Genomic DNA, 14,271 nt, shown 5'->3' on the forward strand with positions numbered 1-14,271 from the left:
ATGCTATTGCTATCTCCAAGTCTGTAAAACTAAATAATCAGGTGTAGAAGAAGTAACTTGCAGTACTAAACTGAAGGATCAGTATCTGATGGGGTACATGTTAGGCGGTTTTAACTTTGTTTTTAATCCTGAGTTGGAAAATTAAAAAAAGAAATTCTATATAAAACAATTTTCTTCTATTGAAGTGCCTTTATGAAAAACTTGTCAGTCATCACAGAAATTAAATACAGAAAAACTTTTTAACTGAAGAACATAAAAACACCACTGGACTTTTACCTTCACACTTTTTGCATCCTTCACTAAAATGTCAGTCTCAACTGATTTTGATTCTAAAGTATTCTATACCCTAGGGTATAAAAGTAAAAAGGGAATTTTCTTTTGTCTAGTTTAAAAAAGCCCTCCAAGGCTTTTGCAGTGAAAATATGTGTGGCTGATCAGCTGGTACTAAGAAACATATGCTTCTTAATGGACCAGCGTTTCACCTACCCTTCCGGTCTTCTCAGTCATGTCTTTGAAACTGTGAAAGCTTTCCAAAATCTTTAGTTCTGTGCCCTTTTGGTTATGATCAAATTTGAAGTGCTTTTGCAGGGGAATAGCTTTATGGACACTGGGAATTACTGTGTTGAAAAATCTGATCTGTCATGAATGCTCAGCTATTCTTAACACCTTATAAAGGACACATGCAAACTGTATTCTATGAGATAGGAAGTCAGTCCCTTTCAGAGTGTTTATCCTGTGTAAGAAAATATTTCCCCTGTAGAAGGAAACAAGAGCATAACTGGAGCAATAATGCTGTATCTGCGCGGAACAATGGAGTAAACAGGGGAGCTCAGCTTGAGCCTCTAGGGCATGCTGCAGGGCTGTAGTTCCTCTGGAGAAACTGAATATACTACAGCATGCAGTTTCTGCACTATAGTTTGTTCTCTGTTTCCATTTTCCTAAACTTCAGTATGGACTGTGTGTTCTTGGACTTCTAACTCCTGGCGCAGCTCAGATTTAACTTGTAAAATACTTGTGCTTGCAACCTTAAAAAAAGTTGCTGTGAAGCATCCAAATTCTGTGGTTACTGCAGTTGGTTTCTCATAGCTGAGTTTGGGATGGTTGTCCAAAGATTGCAAACTCCTCTTTTTTACTATTCTCTTCCTTATGCTTGTTAATCAAGGAGGTGATACCCTGAGGATTTTTAAAACACAAATTTTTATAGACGCTAAGGATACTGAGGATCAATTAACACACTGCAAGTAGTATTTGACCTGGGGAAAAGTAAGAAGTCTACAAACAAGTACATGAGCTTCTAAATCTGAGGTAAAGGTGTAAGTCTTTTTTGGCACTAGTTCTGATAAGTTAATTGACTTTTCTTGGTCATTCCTTTCTTGGACTCTTACTTTCAGATGACAAATACTCTGTAGGAAAAGAAACTAAATCAGTCACTTGGTTTAGTCCATCAAGGGCATCATTGTTGCCTTTTCAATACAAACCTCTAGGAGTTTGAATCCAAATAGGTAGAAAGGTTACTGGAAAGTGAAGAACAGTGCAGCACAGAGGAACTAGCAGCTGTTAACTAGCTGTAATACATCTGTCTTGGTACTGCAGAAGTTTTCCAGCCAAAACAGCAGTGAAACTGCTGAATTTAGCAGAATGAGGGCAGATTAAATAAGTTCTTAAAAGAAAGGATTTGGTAGGTTTATGAAGGGATTATATGATGGGATGCCCAGTGATTTCAGGGCACTGGAATCAAAGGCCCAGAGTTCCTAAACTCTGCTCTTCACAGTTATTCTTACATTTTTTACTCCTCCACAAGACAAGTTGGTTCTGCTTGTTTTATTACTTTGTTTGCATTAGCTGTGATGCTTTCTCTCTATGTGCATGTATGTGGTCATTCATAGTCTGTATTTTACAATTCTTTGGTAGCAAGAATTGTCCAAAGTCTTGCACAGTAGTACCGCTGCAGGCATTTACAAGGGTAAGGCAATTTCTTTTGCAAGGGAAGAAAAACATTAGCCCACGTTGCTAACTGTACTGGATCAGGTGTCACTGCACACTGCAGGCCAATGCTCAAGTTTCCATGCCCACACAAATGCTTTCTTTCTCGGCTAGCTCACTGAAAGCAATAATCGTGGTATGAGAATACGCTAGACCTAACTTCTTGAAAAAACTCTGCTGCATTAAAAACACTGACAGAGAATGAAAGCAGAGTCCTATTCTCGTGGTTGATCCAAATTTCTTGAAAGTATTTCTTTGGTTAACTTTATACTGGCAGGCTTAATGCCAGATCAGGTATCATCTTGTTCTCTCCATTCTAATTTTATGCTGGATCAGTTACCCTCTGTTTTCCTGCAGCTGGCATAAAAAACATAAAGGTGGCACGAACTTGGTATGTTTTTGATGTGAAATGTAGTCATGTGCCTGAGGCTAAACCCAGATCAAATTGGCACTGCTAAGCAATCCAGTAGAGCAGAGGTCCTGAAGATTGTGCAATCATGGGGTCTAGGCTTAATTAGGTAGGGTATATGGTAGTGCACAGAAACAGTCCCATCACTGACAAGGGTCAGGGAAGAAGTTCTCTGCTTGTTCCCCTGTGTCTGTGGATGTAGCAGAGACTTAGGTCTGGTCCCCGGTGCTACACGACTTGCTTACTACTCTTTTTCCTCCTTGCCCAAGAATTGTTCTGTTTCTTTATATTCTTGTTCTTAATTCTTTCTGCTGATGGGTTTCTTAGGGCCTTGCCTACATTAGAGAAATTTTTCAGACTACTTCCGAGTTTTTCAGCAATCAGTTCCAGCACTACTCAGAGAGTTTGTCTTGGTTCTGTGATGAGATTTGATGCTTTGCTCTGGCATGTTTTTGCTGGTTTGTTTCCTTTGCTGCTGCTGTGTAGGATACTTGTTTGTGTTGCAGACAGAAGAACACTTGGGGATGAACAGAGATTGTGGTGAGGAGGATGCTTTTAGTTCTGCATCTACAAGTGAAGGAAGCTTGGATGTAAGTACTAACACAGCCTGTAGATGCTATTGCATTCCTATTAGATCCTGCAGTTTAAATAAACAAAACCCACTGCTATTCCTGATGCTTGGCCAAGTAGAAGTAGAAATAGCTTACTTCTTAGCAGGCTTAGTTATGTGAGCACACTGTTAATGTATCTTGATGAAGTTAAAATGCAATGCACTGTCTTCAAATAGAACTTGCGAGCTCCACTATAAATAAAGTTTCTTTCAACACTAAATTCTAAGCAGTTGTGAGCAAAAAGTGTTTTAACCAAGGACATAGGTGTTGTGGCTGTGAGACAGTGGCAGTACTGCATGTTGCAGAAGTATGTATGGCTTATCAGTGACATTTAGAGGGAGCTTTTCTTTTATAAAAACACACCTCATACTTATCCCTTTGCATGTCTTCTGCAGTATGGCAGCATTCCATTTGTTTCATAAGAAGCCTGGAGGTGGAGAGTACTTTTTTTAAAATACTGGAAATAACAGAAAGCATTTTCCTGAAGTATTTCAGTAGGTTTTGGGATACTAAAATCCTGTGAAACCACATGTAGAAAGTTTTTTAAGTGCCTGACAGACTACTAAGTTGTGAGGATTTAGATACCTAGTTAAGAAGCGTGAATCCTAAACACCTTCGTAAGGTTGTTCTGGTGGATCGGTAATCATAATAAATGGCATGTCTTTTTGTTGCCTTTTTTAATTGCTTGGCTTTTTGCTACCTTATTTTCAAAACCTGGAGAAGACTCTGATGATATGACAGAAGCCTGAAATATGAGGTTCAGCTCTGAATCCCCCTTTCATAAAGAGGTATTTGGAAAGGGAGTGCTGATCTGCAAAATGTACAGCTCACTAGCTACAGAGGAGGGTGAGAGAAAATTGTGGAAAAAATAGAAGAGTGAGAAAACAAATCCCAGATAAAAAGGTTAATATAAAAGAGGTCAAAAGGGAGAAAGAGATGGAGAAATGATTGGCTGTGAGGTTTAAAAAAATCTAACTTTGCAAATCTGTGAAGACTTCATAATGAAAGAGTACTGAAATAGGAAAGCTGCTTGTGACACTAAAAATTTGGGTAACACTATAAAAATGAATGTTTAGGGAGGCAGCTTTCTTAATATAGAGTCCTAGTAGAAGGTGATGTGGGTAATTGAAATACACTAGGTAATGTAGTAAATAGAAAAAATCCATCAGAAAATAGAAAATCCATCAGAAGCTGTGCCAAAATAAAATCATCTTGTGGTTTGTATTCACTGCCATTATACATTAATCTCAATAGCTTGATACCCAAGTACTAGAAGAGGAAGAGGAGGGATTCTGAGCAAGGATATGAAGATAATGCAGATACTCTGAACTGTCTCCTAGACTAGTATTTGGTGCTTTTCTCAGAAGAGAGGTGTCTCTTAATTTATTTTTGTAGGGAATCTTAATGGGTTTTTTTTCCTTTGACATTGATGAAAAGTTTTCATTACTGTCTTGGACATGTAACTGTCTTCTAAAGGCACAGGTGATAGGGAGCAAAGGGATCTGTTTTCTTACTATTCAGTTACATGAACATTCCAGGGATTTAATTCTTTTTCCCTTTGCTCTTAAGAGCAAATAATCTTCAAGAACAATGTAGCCCTTGTTCAGTGTTTATATCTTTCACTCCTGGCTTGACACCTGTATTTGTATGACCACCGATCCTGCTAAAACATAAGCGCATACTTATATGAATGTGCTGACATAGTTCCATTTTAACTTGGTACTATTCTGGTAAAGCTTGCAGAAGATGTATAAAATGCCTAACAGATCCACTCAGCAGCACAGAAGGTCCATCCTTTGAACAGGCTAGATGGGCTTCAAGGAAAAGCTACTGTGATATATGAACATAGTTGGCATATATAACTTGTATTAACCTGGGTTAAAACTCAAGTGGAAATGCCAGTCAAAGTACTTTATAATTTTTTTAATTCAGCTTAACAGTGCCTTATGGGCTAGACTTTGAGACTCTCGGTCATTCTGAGTAATTCTTTATTCCACTTGCTCAAAAGATATCCTCACTTACTTCAATGGAACTGAGTATCCTATTTAAAATAAGTAGTATCTTGCATAGCCATATAAGTGAAATACACATTTAGAGCTCACTATATAGAAGTCTCATTGAGCCGGGATAGGACTTTGACAAAATGTCATCCAGTAGAGTCTTCCTCTTCAGCAATTTCATCAGATTTACTTTCTGTTTTCTGTTCTGGGTCATCTGAAAGTACTTTGCATTTGTTGTGTGGGAGTCAAAGCCAAACTTTCAGATCCATTTCTGAAAGAAAGTGGTTTACCATTGCTTTCAGTGCCTGGCTGGATCAGTAAAATTTTTTCTTGCCTGTACGGAAATAGGCAACTCGTGAAGTCATACTGAGGTAAGGGTGTTTAAATCCTTTTCTCATTGTTATGTGGTGGTGATGTGCACTGAGTTGTAGTAAAAAAAGTAATGATTCTATTCTGAGTATTGACTGGTTTTTTTTGAAAACTGGGGGATACGCAGGAATGGAATAAGGGTATAAGAAATAAGATATCTTTAGTATTTATTCAAGCACAAGTTATATTCAATTTTTAACCACCAAACCACTCTTAGTGCCATATTTATCTAATTATTGTTAGAATTATTAATGCTTCTAAAAATACTTTGGATTGTTGATGAGGAATCAGATTTTCAAAATCAAGATGGGAAAGTCAACACTTAAGCTTGAGGTGAAAGGACATTTGTTCACAGTACTAGCAAAAATAAAGGTGAAAAAAGAAGAATTTGTTAACACCTTAGAGAGTGTAAACATGCAAGAAAAGAATTCTCCATGACGATCCTCAAGAGTGCAGCAGTTCATTATACCACACAGGATCTGAAATCTAATGGACTACTGTAAATGAAGCAGAAATCTTTTCCCTTAATCTGTTCCAGTTTTGTGCTAAGCAGATGAGCTTTATATCTGGGTTAACTTCTCACAAATCAAATGTTCTTGAAATATACTGGTGTATAATTACAACATACACATAAAGCAGTTGGAAGTTGCAGCACAGTTAACCGTATTCTGCTTTTTGTGTGCCAAAGGCAGTCAGTCAGACCTGCAGTTTAGAGGGGGAAAAAAGGAATTTAAGCCATCTGTACCGCTTGGTGGCACTGTCCTCAAGTAAACAGTTGCTCAAGATGAAATCCGATATTTGGAACGCAGTACTAAAATTAGATGTTTTTGTTTTGAAGGCCGTCGTGTTTTCATAAATCAAGACCGAAAAAACACATCCCAAGTGCTGAACGGCGTGTAGCTCAGATGTGGACTTTGTTTATATAATAAATCAGCTTGGGAAAAAAATAGTAGAAGTACAACCAGGGACACTTATCAGCGGATTTGGAACTTCAGCACAAAGTCTTATCGCACAAGGTTTCCTTAGTTCACACAGGGCTTCAGCACAGCAATGTTAGAGGACTTTCATCAGGACCATTTTTAAAACATCTCGTATTCAGTGATTGAGTTTAGGTGGTACTTGAAACAGAATCAATGAACTAAAAATGAAGCAATAGTTCCCTGCCTAATGAATCTGTCATGGCTATTATTTTATACATGTTCATGAACAGCACTGTCAGGGAAAAAACAATGGCATTTTAAATACCAGTTATCAGATAAGTTTAGGATATGTGTATGGGTTTGGGTTTTTAGGTTGTTGGTTTTTGTTTGTTTGTTTGTTTGTTTGTTTAATTTCACGGTGCCTGTACAATTGCAAAGTCATGTTCCAGAAAAAATACTGTTATTAATGTTTGAAAAAAGTCATTGGGACTTCTGGTGCATTAGTAACCTTGGCAATCACTTCTTAAATGGTGGGAACAGCTATTTTCCCTATAAAGGCTTTTTAAAAATACGTTATTTACCTTTTCAGGGCCTTGTTTGTCTTAATGTACTCTTAACTTTTATGCCCTCGTTGGTGGCAGGACATACCATTCATGATAAGCTTTCCTGGTTCCGAAGTGGTTGGAATGCAGAATCAAGTACAGTATCATGAAAGCTATTGAAAATGTGATTTCCCCTTAATCATGTCAGGTCCCAGGCGATCAGTTAATACCATCTACTGTCAAGGATTTCACCTTGCATGGCCAGGTATTGTTTAGGGCAGTAAGAATGAGCATAATGCCCATGTCATCTAAATGGAAGTTAACAGCCATCTAATTTTAATATTGCCTTTTGTCAATGACAATCCTGTTCACTTTAGATTTCCATTTTCGTGTTCTTGGTTCTTGGTCTCCTGGCAGTGCTTAGGATGATGTTGTTTGTATTTGTTTATTTGTACTTGCAGGGTCAAATCCTGGGCGAGTTCTGTTGCGTTTTACACAGAGTTGTCTATGTACACTGTCAAAGGCGTAGGTTGTGATCTGGCCTTGAAACAACTTTACTTAGTGTGGTTTTGTTTGCAAAACATAAAACTCAACAAACTGAATATGGAAAGCTGTCTAAATACTAAGTCAGACTGGTCTGTTCTCCCCAGTCTTTTGTTACTGGGTACCTGTAAGCCAGTAGTTAGATGCCAGAGGGTTCCACTACGGAAGATACAGTACAGTTACATAGTTAAACGTTTTCATTTGTGCAACTGTTTACATAATTAGAAGAAAAATAGATTTATTGAATATCAAATATCTCAGCATAAGGTTCACCATCACAGTAGAGTTACTTTCATTTTGAGATCCGGTGATACTCTGAGGGAAAGGGGGGGGGGGTTGGGGAAGAAATCATTTTACTGTTAACTTTCCTGGGTAAGAAGAAGGGTTGCCAGAGCCAACTAGCTTCGGACTGGCATTCAGAGAATTCCAGCAGGTAGCAAAGATGACAGTAGTCAACTTTTCCTCCTTGTCTACAGGGGGCAGGACAAGAAGGAAATTGCTTTATATACAGCAGTGAAAATTTAACTCTAGAGTGGGGAGAAAAATCTGACTGCATGGAGGTTTCACAAGGGAGCAGGTTATTAAAGAGACTTATTATCACCTAATCTGCAAAACCTCCAAAAATGTCTAGAGGATGAGCTACACATACTTGATTTTGTCTTGGAGCACAGAGGGATAGACTAGGTGGATGGTGGAGGTGCTTTTCAGCCACATTATAACTGCTGAAGAGATGTAGCTGTACCCACCTCCTTTGGTGGTGTACACTTACAGGATATTAACAGGCTTCGATCATGTGAATCACAGATACTTTCACATAATATAATATCTTTAGATTTTTACTGTACATGTGACATACTTGTATGTGATATGTGTTACATGTGATAGCAGAAGGAAAGACCTAGGAACAGTGGCTACCTGCCACCACACTTAAGTTCTTGCTCTAAAGCATGGTGTTACTTGACTTCTTTAAAGAAAAGGTCTGTGGAGTTAATGCTTAGAAAAAAAAAAATCATCTCAGAACCAGCTGAACAACTCTGCCACAAAAAAAAAAAAAAAAAAAAAAAAAAAAAAAGAAGGGAGAAAGAAAAAAGCCTGAGGCAGACACCTGGAATGGAAAGTCTCAGCATCTATGGTTAAAGCATGGTAAAGTTACAAGCTATTAAAAACAGTATCTGGTGAGGAGACATGTCGGCTGACCCCTGTTCTGTCTGTTCTGCTTAGCTTGTACTACCACAAGATTGCCAACTTCATGCATTCAAAAATCACTTGTCAGCTCTTGCCCTCACCACACAAAAGTGGCTTAAGATCACGAGATTGGAAAACAAATCATTCAGGGTGGACTTCCCTGCCCTCTGTTTGGCTTCTGAGTGCTAAGTTTGTAGAGGTCCCATTTCTAAACATTTTTTTGTGACCATGAAGGTTTTATTAAAACCTAGAGTTTATCACATAGTTGTTGGTTGCCAGAACCTTTATTTTTACGTAAAACTGCATGGTTCAGAGAAAAATCACTACAACACATTGTATTCAAGTTGTTGTTATTAAAAAGACAACTTGGAAACTTCAGTTCCTGCAGAGGTTTTTGCAGGACATCTTGAAGGAAATATGCTCATGAAATGTTCTGAGATGAACAGAGAAAAATGGATCAAGTTGAATTGAAAGGGTTTGGGTCATACCTACGAAAATAACTGGGCACAAGTATGCCTTGCAGTGCCTGCTTTAAATACCCCAGCAGTGTGGGCTTCTGTTGGACACTTGATCTAAGCATCCCAAAGTGAGATTTCCCAGGTTTTGAAGCCACTGAATTCTGGACAGCAGGAGCTGCACGTTAAACTCTGCCCATCCTCTGTGTTTGCTACCTGCCTCTGCGCAAGACTGAAACCTTGAGTCAGCTGCTAGATTTAGGTATTTAAAGGTTTTACTCTAAAAGCTTACCACCTACCACTCTTAGCCAAAATGTGAGAGCGCCAAAGTGTGAGAGCGCCAAAATGTGAGAGGGCCAAGTTCAATTCTCTTCTCTACCTCCAGAGATACCAGCCGATCTCTCTCAGAACCTTTATTGAGAGAATTACTTCCTCCTTTGCACAGAAAACCAGAAAACTTGCTGTGCTGGAGACTGCCTGGAACAAAGCTGTGAGGTATTCTTGATGTGGGAAAGCACCCTTTTGTGAAAATACCCAACTATTCAGTGACTCAGAAAGAGACAGCAAGAGCAAGCTGAACTATTCAGACCGGTAACGAAATAACTGCGGTGGCAACTCTGGCTTCCAGTGCCAGCGCCAGAGATGTTTTTCTGTGTTTTATGCTAAGCAGATGTTAGATGCAGCAAACAAGTAGTCACTGAAGCCAGAATTGGAGGAGCCACATGACTTGCTCCCTGCCCAGATGGGTGTCCTGGTCTCAGACTCTTTCTGGCTAAACTTATATTCCTGTCCTTGAACAGAGAATAATCTTGCTCTGCTCATGAGAGGGGGAAGTTTGCTTTTTCTCCACTAGAAGAAGGGTTCGGACCTGGATTTACCAAATTCTTGCTGAATCATTGGATCTGGGGTAAAAGGAGGACAAGAAAGGAGAGTTACTCCATAGTCGCTTCTTCTAACAGCTACGGTTTTTGTGGAGCCAGGTTTTGCTTTAAGCACACCTATTGGATCCAGGTGCTGATGAAGATGGAGGGATTTGTCCATTTTATGGATCCCGATGGAGTTTAGGCAGGAGATTAGAAGCATAGTTTCTCAGCAGTTTTCACACTCGGCACACCCAGAAGCAGAATTCAAGCACCAAAATGGGAGTAAGCAGATCAGAATGGTATGTGTCAGACTTACTGAAGGGAAAGCACACAGCAATGTGAGGTAGGGAGGCCTAACAGGAGCACAATAAGTTAGGCTAGTGTGAGGCAATTCAGCTTCCAGTCCTGGGCTGCATGGCATCGTTCTCCATACTGTGGATGTAACCGATTGGTCTGGCATAAGTTGGCTCACGTATCTCCCTCGGATGTTTAATTAAGACTGGTGACACACCCTTAACCACCCAAATCCTTTAATGTCTGATTCATCTTTTGTAACTGATTTCACTGAAAAGTTCTGGAAAAAATAGAATAAAGCAGCAGCTAATAAGAGCAATGACTTTTAATTTGCATTAATAAAAGGACATTAAAACAAAAAACAAAGGCAAACTGAAATTCCATTTGAGATTTTTCTAGTGACATCTCAACCACTCAGGCTTTGCTTTCTTGGCTTTTAATATTACCAGAGCCCCTTAATAGTGTGTAATAACCTTGTAATTCATATTTGCTCATAATTCATGCAGTATATTGTTCTTAGTGTAACTGGCAAGCATGCAGTGCTGTAGAAAATACCATCTTTAAAGAAAAGTTTATCCCAGGATCAAGCTTTTCTGCCTGATTGGATAAGCAGACATGTAGTTCCTTAAAAGTCTTTCACGTATTTCTGTGTACGTAAAATGCTTTTTGTGTTTAAGTCTAGGATGGTCTGGGAATGAGTTGGGCAATTATTAATTCCACTGCAAAGTCCATTTCTGTTTGATTTAATGATGGATGTCCAAAATATTTCTTGTAAAGCTTTCTAAATATAACTACTGTGGTGAAAGGATTAGTGTGTATTTATGCCAATGCCCTTTATTAGATGAAATCAGAAATGGTTAATTGTATGTCATGGACTCCATATTTCTAATATACAATGGAAACTTTTTTTTTCGAACAGTAACACCTGTTTCTGTAGCAGCATAATTTGAATTACATGTAACCATAGATTTATTTTATTAGTGTAAAATATCCTATTAGCATATGTAGATTTTTAGATACAGCGAAGATTTTCAACACCAGTTAAGGTATGATTTCTTTCTTTTGCAAACAATTTCTGAGGCATGAGCACTAATAGGATTTGGTTCTTTTCCAGCCTCTTCTGCGGACAGTGAAGACTTGATTTCATTAAAAGTAGTGGCAAACAATAACATTTCTTTTAATTAGATGATCTCACGATTTCCACACATATTTGTTCTGCGCATTATTGTTCGTTGGCAAAACTTTGCTGCTTGGTAGCGTGTGAAACCATATGTCTCAATAACATCTTATGGCAGGTGAGGGAGGATTTGCAAAACAACATTTGCTGACAGGACACAATGCATTTCACTTTGATGGGGACGCTTTCCTCAGTGAACTTTATAGCTTAGTTCTCTCATGCAAAGTCAAACCTACATGAGGCTTAGCGGGCCTTGCAGGTCTCTAACTCAAAGAGGAGTTGTGTGTATGAAGCTAAGACTGACTAGAATGAAGTACTGTGTGTGCAGCTCATTTGTCCATTGCTACTAAAAGACCTTTTAATGCCTGTAGCCTGTTTCACGTTCTTTCTTCTTTTCTAACAAACAACTGTTAAATTGGGTTTTATTGGCCTTCTATGTGCAACTCCAATACTGATTTTCCCCTTTGAGCTTAGCAGATATGATTAAAAGTAATTCCAGACATGGCTTTTTCTCTAACTTTCCACTGTTCAATATTTTATTCGAATTTTCAGCAGCATTTTGCGATGCAAGCTGAAGAGGAGGGAAGATTGGCAAATAGTGGTCAGTCATTCTAAAGACTTTTACAACATCATGAAGTAGTAATACCTTCAGTCAGATCCACTTTCTTCAATTATATTTTTTTTTGTTTAATATCATTTACACTTTTGAGCAGATCTCAGAATACACAGGTTAACTAAGGAAAGCATTTCTGGGTTTATAAATGGTCAGCTGGAAGGCCAGAAGAGAAAGCAGATCAAAGCAAATAGCTGGAGGTAACCCTGCAGAGTTCTTAAATAGGTGAGTAGCTGTAGGCGTTGGACCCACTGACTATTTCAGTGTCATATCAAGCACCTGCTTCAGTGTTTTGCTGGTTCAGTACCTCAGTGACCTGGGTGAGAGCACCAGGTGCGACCGATGTCTAGGACGTAAGCTGTGTAGGCAGCCTATGAAGTATAGTGAGATGGAGAGATTACCAGTAGATAATGACTCTTAGTGTTTGGTTCCCCCACGTTCCCTTCCTCAAATTATAACATTTTCTTCTTTCCATCCCAGCAAAGGCTCAGGTACACATCTTGATTTTGATCTCTCTCAGTCTCAGCACAGAGATGATGTGATTTCACTGACTCTAAATGGAGCTTGTTCTGATTTACAGTTGTTTGTATAGGACGGGAGTCAGGCCACTAAAGTGCACTGTGGAGGTTTGCCTTATAAAAACCTAGTGGCAGTGGATTTGGCAGAAGGGGGAGGGGAAGAAGAAACATTTTAAGGCTATTTTTTAATCAAGAATTCCAGCAGCGAGGCTTTTCTTGCCTCCATTCTGGCAAACGTACAGATGAGAGATACTGTGCAGGGACTGTTTCTGCACAAACAGAGAAAGCCCCTGAAATGTAAACATTTGAGCAGCTGGCATGGGAGATTAGTGCAGCAGTGGCAGGAGGGGGGTAATAGTGGATAGTGGCGCTGTCTAGATTTAACAAATGTTAAACTAGGTCCTTGTTCTAGTTGAAGGGTTACAGGTCAGAAAGACAGTATCAACTAAAAATGCTAGCAATTGTACAAGAAAGTCAAAGTCATTAAGTAGTATTTACATGCCTTTCCAAAGTTGTGACCCCCACAGAAGGGGAAAAAAAGGTTTTGGGAGAAAATTTTCTATGCAACTGGTTTGAATTAAGTTAAAAAAAAAAAACAAAAACAACCCCACACTTAATGTTTTTTTTCTTGGATTGTGAACTGTCTTAATACAGTTTTCTACTTTTAATTTCCCGTGGCTGAATATTATATCAGAAGAAAGTAGCACACTGATGGTGAAAGTAGTGTAGGGTCTGTTAGCTTTGTAAAGGTGTGTTTGTATGCTGTTTAGCATCACCAGTGGGAGGTTCTGTTTTGGTTTTTTAAACCCTCACGAAATAGTTGCATAGCTAGGCTATACATCAGGGTATCTGATCATGCATTGGGGTTTTTGATTTTTAACTCATGTTTTGATCACGCTTTTAAAACAACTCTTTGCCTGTTAGTTGTGATCAGATTCACACGTGTTTTGTTTGAGGTGCTTTACTTTCTTCATTTCTTTAGCAGTAGAGACTAATGTATGGGTTTTTGGAGCCAAATTTTATGTTAAAAAAATCAGAGCTATGCTTTCTGTGTTGGCGTTGTTATGATTTTCATTGAGTTTGAAAGTATACTGAAGAAAAAGATTTCCTGGAGAAATGACAGCAGCAGCATAGTTCAGAGCATTAACATCTTTTGGCATTGTAAAGTTAGATTGACCATCTGAGACTTGATGCAGGACTCACTAGAGCCGGTGGAAAAATTCCTCATGGTTTCAGCTGGCTTTGGACTATGTCCTTTATGAGTTGTTTGCCGTTATCTACAGTAGGCCATTTAAAAATCATTCTTTCTTCCACTAGTTCAGGTTCTCTTTTGCATGGACAAAGATCTTCTGACACTTTCACTGTCATCTTTGAAACGTGAACCTTTTCGGTGGACAGTTGACACATGTAAACCCCTTGAAGTTGCTTAATTTATAGAACGTTTTCTCACTGGGGAAGGAGAAAACCCCAAAGTAAACATGTTAAGTCTTGTAGAAGATGAATTGCAAACAGTGGCGAAGGGAGTGGCTTTCACCAACCAATAATTTGTTGCAAACGGAGATTTTTCTTTGTTATCTGAAATGGTGCATACCCAGGGAAGTAAGCAGAATTCTCAGTACTGCTTGCCCTGTTTAAGATGTAATTGTGCCAGTGAAAGTCCAAATGTAGGTATATGTTGTAACTATTTCCACAGTTTTTAGCTTCTCGGTCAGTTAAATTTGGGACTGTGCTTGAAAAGTTTCTACCACAGCTCCCCACTGGGGAGTGCACTCCAGGGGATTGGAATACT

The 14,271-nt window shown here is 38.8% G+C and overlaps 1 protein-coding gene across 1 annotated transcript in view; it reads left to right on the forward strand.

Annotated features, from left to right (window-relative positions):
- The window catches only part of COBL (cordon-bleu WH2 repeat protein), a 108,487-nt gene that overhangs the window by 13,833 nt on the left and 80,383 nt on the right, over positions 1–14,271 (forward strand). The window lies entirely within an intron of this gene.

This window comes from Nestor notabilis, unplaced genomic scaffold (genome assembly GCF_000696875.1).
Source record: "Nestor notabilis isolate BGI_N333 unplaced genomic scaffold, ASM69687v1 scaffold4134, whole genome shotgun sequence".
Taxonomy (NCBI): Eukaryota; Metazoa; Chordata; class Aves; order Psittaciformes; family Psittacidae; genus Nestor; species Nestor notabilis.